This window comes from Petaurus breviceps, unplaced genomic scaffold (genome assembly GCF_028583685.1).
Source record: "Petaurus breviceps papuanus isolate PSGF00001 unplaced genomic scaffold, PetGlider_PUasm1.0 90881, whole genome shotgun sequence".
Classification (NCBI taxonomy): domain Eukaryota; kingdom Metazoa; phylum Chordata; class Mammalia; order Diprotodontia; family Petauridae; genus Petaurus; species Petaurus breviceps.
The window spans coordinates 10,078,805-10,083,233 of NW_027187369.1; the positions used below are offsets into that span (position 1 = coordinate 10,078,805).

At 46.0% G+C, this 4,429-nt stretch overlaps 1 pseudogene; it reads left to right on the forward strand.

The window, feature by feature from the left end:
* The first annotated feature begins 166 nt into the window (after nt 1-166).
* Nucleotides 167-2,144, forward strand: LOC138150677 (PC4 and SFRS1-interacting protein pseudogene; annotated as a pseudogene).
* Nucleotides 2,145-4,429: the final 2,285 nt, after the last annotated feature.

A 4,429-nucleotide genomic window follows, 5' to 3' on the forward strand; every position in this document is an offset into this window, starting at 1 on the left:
GGGGGGGGGGGGGGGGGGGGGGGGGGGGGGGGAGGGGAGAGGGAGGGAGTCCAGCCCTACAAGGCCAAGGCCAATGGCCACGCCAACGACGCCGGCCCTCTCCCGGGGATGCGCAGGCGCATAGATCCCTCGCGCCTCTCCACTGCCTACCAGCCAGCCCCGCAGTCTGAGTGACTGGCTGGCTAAGCAGCGGGCGGAGCGGCTTGCTGACAGCCCCTCGCTCCGGCGCCTGCTCCATCTCATTCTCATTCTCGCTCGCTCTCTCTTCAGTTGCTGCCGCGGCTGTTCCGCAGCTGCCCGCGTCTGGCCGGCTCTCCGGCTTCGGCCTTCTCGCTGCTGCAGCCTTAGAGACAGCCGCCAGCGCCGCTGCCGCAGCAGCCGCCGCGCCGCCGCTGCCGCTCCGATCCCGGCCTCGGCCCGACCACCGCCGCCGCTGCCGCCGCCGGCACCCCGCGGCCCTGCCGCATCAGCCGCATCACCGATCGGGCTCCCGCTCCTCGGCCACCGCTTCAGGCTTAAGCGGCTCAGCCCCAGCGGCCGTCACCATGACTTACAATTTCAAGCCTGGAGATCTGATCTTCGCCAAGATGAAGGGTTACCCCCACTGGCCTGCCAGAGTCGACGAGGTACCTGATGATGTGGTGAAACCCCCACATAACAAGCTGCTCATTTTCTTCTTCGGTACTCACGAGACGGCCTTCCTGGCTCCCAAAGACATCTTCCCCTACTCTGAGAACAAGGCCAAGTACGGCAAACCTAACAAGAGACGAGGCTTTAATGAAGGTCTGTGGGAGATCGACCACAACCCCCGAGTGAAACCCTTCAAGAAGCGGCCTATTGCCTACACCGAGGTGGAAGGTGGGAAAAAGGAGGGGCCCTCTTCCAAGGGAGATGGTGAGGGGAAACCCAGGTATGGCTCTGTGCCCCCCAAGTCTGCTGCTGCAGCCTCAGCATCCTCCTCAGCCACTGCATCCACTGCTGGTGCTCCCAGAGGGAGAAAGAGAAAAGCTGAGAAGTCCGTGGAAGCTGAGGAGATCGAGGGAGCCAAGGCCACCACGTCCACCACCACCATAACTCCTCAGGTGAGTCCCAAAAAGGGGAAACCATGGCCACCTCCCTCCCCTACCCCTGCTGCAGTTAGGATGAACAACCCCAAAGGGAAGGCCAAGATGTACAAGCTGACCAATCCTGGAGAAGGGGAGGGGGCTCCTGAGGAGGATAAAAGTAAGAAAAAGGGGCAAGAAGAGAAACCACCCAAAAAGCAGCTGAGAAAGGAGGAGGAGAGCGAGAAGGAAGAAGACAAGCCCAAAAAAGATCCTGGCAAGAAAGAAATGAAGAAAGAAGTTGACCCAAAGAGAAAAGTTGTGAAAGCAACCATGGCTTCAGGCGTCATCGCTTCCGACTCTGAGGAGGAGGGGGAAGAACAAGAAGGTGAAAGGAAAAGAAGATTATCTCGGAACTTTGAAGTTGTACACAGAAAGGGCGCGTTAAAGGGCCAGTTTGAGAAGGAGGAGGAGGCGGAGGCGGAACCCCAAACTGCGTGTAACCTTCAGTAAAAAAAATTTTGAAAAAAAGAAGATAAAACCATCTATGGGGCTCAAAACAAGCATATACAAAAGAAGCACCCAAGAGATGACCATCCTGTGACACCCAGATGCCTGTTTTTCCCACCCCAGTGAAAAAGTCTTGTTCCTGTGTTGAAAAGTTTTTGAGAACTTTAGTGTTTATCTTTCTTTGTTTTGACTGTTAAATAAGTTTTTCTGAGGCACATTCTACCTTTCCTGCAGGTGTTTCTTTACTTAGCTTCAAAAAGGGACTGTTTGTGTGAAAGCAGCAAGCTTTGAGTTCAGAAAATAGTTGTACATCAAGAATTGGTGACTTTAAAAAGGTGACTTTTTAAGTTAGGTATTGAACTGGAATTGTCATCTACTGCACCCCTGAAAAGGGGCAAGTTGTGCCCTATCTTTGGTGTTTCTTTGCGCTTTAATTGTTTACTGTTTTTGTGGCTGTACTTTTTGTTTACAGAAATCCTTGACTTTTCTAAATGATATTTGGTACTATTTTAAAAACAGGTTAAAATTGGAATTAACTTAGTACTGCTAGTACAGCTAAATTAAAGTGGTAGATATTATTCAGCAAATAAATCTCTGTTTTATTATTTCTAGGACATTTTGGGGTTTGGGGAGGTGGGATTCCTTTGGGAAGGGGGAGGGGGGCCACAAAATAATGGGAGGGCGGTCACAAAGTGGTCAGGGGAGTCCCTTAGTTACCAACAACTTTATGTTGTTTGGGAGGGTTACAGTTGCCCACATTTACCCTTAGGGTATTGTCCCTTCCAACACTGGCCCCTGGATGGAGTCAGAAGCAGGAACTTCCATAGTCTGAGGGAATCTTGGAGTAGATGGGGAAATTTCCCAATTTCTCGGGGCAAGAAAGGGCCCTGGATGGGAGGGTGCCACTCAGGGAGGTGACTGGAGCATCCTGCAATAAGTCATAATTGGTTTGGGAGGGGTGGGGTTTTCAAGCTTTTGGACCAGAGGAAGCAGTATCCAGATCAGAAGCAAGAAGAAATAGAGGCATCCAGGATCAAGAAGATGGTCCAGGGTAAGCAAACAAATTGGATGGTCTTGGGTAAGGTTAAATGGGTTTAAAATCAAAATGGGGGGAGGGGACAAGAATTTTCAAGGTAGTACTTGATTCTTAGAAGCATAGCTTGAAAAAGGGTGAAAAACGAGGGGAAAGGGAAGGAAGGAACCATCATTTCACCACCTACTATGTGCCAGGCACTTTGCAAACATCTCATTTGATCCTCACAACAGCCCTGGAAAATAGACGCTGTTATTGTCCCTATTTTCCAGTTAAGGAGGCAGACAGAGGTTGAGTTATTACCCCAGGGTCACACAGCTAATAAAAGTGAGGCCAGATTTGGATTCAGGTCTCCCTGACTCCAAACCCAGCACTCTCTCCACTATGCCACCTACCTGCCTTATACATACATTGTGCCATTTTGTCTGTAGCCTTCCTTAAATCCTCATTAAGGAACTACCCCATACAATTGAGGGCTTCCTGGGGATCTAAATATTTAACCAATACTAGTTCAAATTTCAGATTTCATCCTTTGCTCTAACTCTGTGTTGGTAAGGCATGACCTCCTACCTCTTTTTCCAGGTATTCCACCAAATTTTGGCAGGCAACAGATTGTTGGCAAACTGTTTCAACCTCCACACATTTTCCATTGTCCATTGGGTCCCTTTTGCTTCTACTGAGATAGTAATACATAGTAATACTTCTGCTTTCTAAAAGCAACTCTCAGTGACATTTAAAATTTGATTTAAAATTTGTAAAATGCTTTTCATTTGATCACACCAAACACTGAAGTTTTGCTCACATTTTACAGATGAGAAAACAGAGGCCCAGAGACAATAAATGATTTGCTTAAGGCTGCACAGGTTAAGCAAGTAGTGGAGCTGAGGTTTGAATCTCCATCTTTCTGGACTTCCAAGTTCAGAATTTTCCATTATACCATGATGCCTCTGATTTTTAATAAGTGCTTCTTTAATTTATAGTCATGTAGGATGGCTGTGAGGGAAATGTTGATATTAAAAGGAACGTCAATAGTTAGAACTCATTCCCAGATGCCATTGCAATAAGTTTAGATATAAGGTTAGAGAATGAGGGTTAGAATAGACAGAGAAGATGGATAATTAAGAGAGGAAGAGAAAAACCTTTCTGGAAAGGGAGAAAATGAGAGATTTAAAACTAATAAACAGGGGGTTTAACTGCTGAAGAGCAGGGGGAAAGCTACGGAGAAGAAAAAGGAGGGGAAACATATAAATAGATTTTTAAAAAGAGAGACTAGGGAACTGATAAAATCCCTAAAGAGAAAGAGGTAACAAATGAAAAGAAGGGAGCAGAAGTGAGAGAAAAAGCCAGTGGGAACAGGGCCACCTTAAAAAAAGTGAAGTAAGTGAAAGAACATAATATTGTATTTACAGCAGAAGGGGGGGGGGATAATAATTAGAACAAAATAGCTATAGAAACCTATGGAGCAAAATGTAAAGCTGACTTTTATAACTTTGAAATGTAAATGGATTGAACAAAATCCTACAATCTACTGCTTATAAGAAACACATTTAAAAAACAAAGACATGCCAAAACAAAAATAAAAGGTATGGGGAAAATTTCTACTATGTATCAAGTGAATTAAAAAAAAAACATAAGTTGCCATCATGCTATAATCCAAAGCAAAAACAAACATTTTAAAAATGAAAAGGGATAAACAAAGAAACTATTATGCAGAAGTGAACCATAGACAACAAACCATTACCAGTAATAATTTTATATGTTCTAAGTGATTTAGCATCCAAATTCATAGAGGAAACAGAATCCAAGCTTCAAGAAGACACAGACAGTGGCACAGTAGTTATAG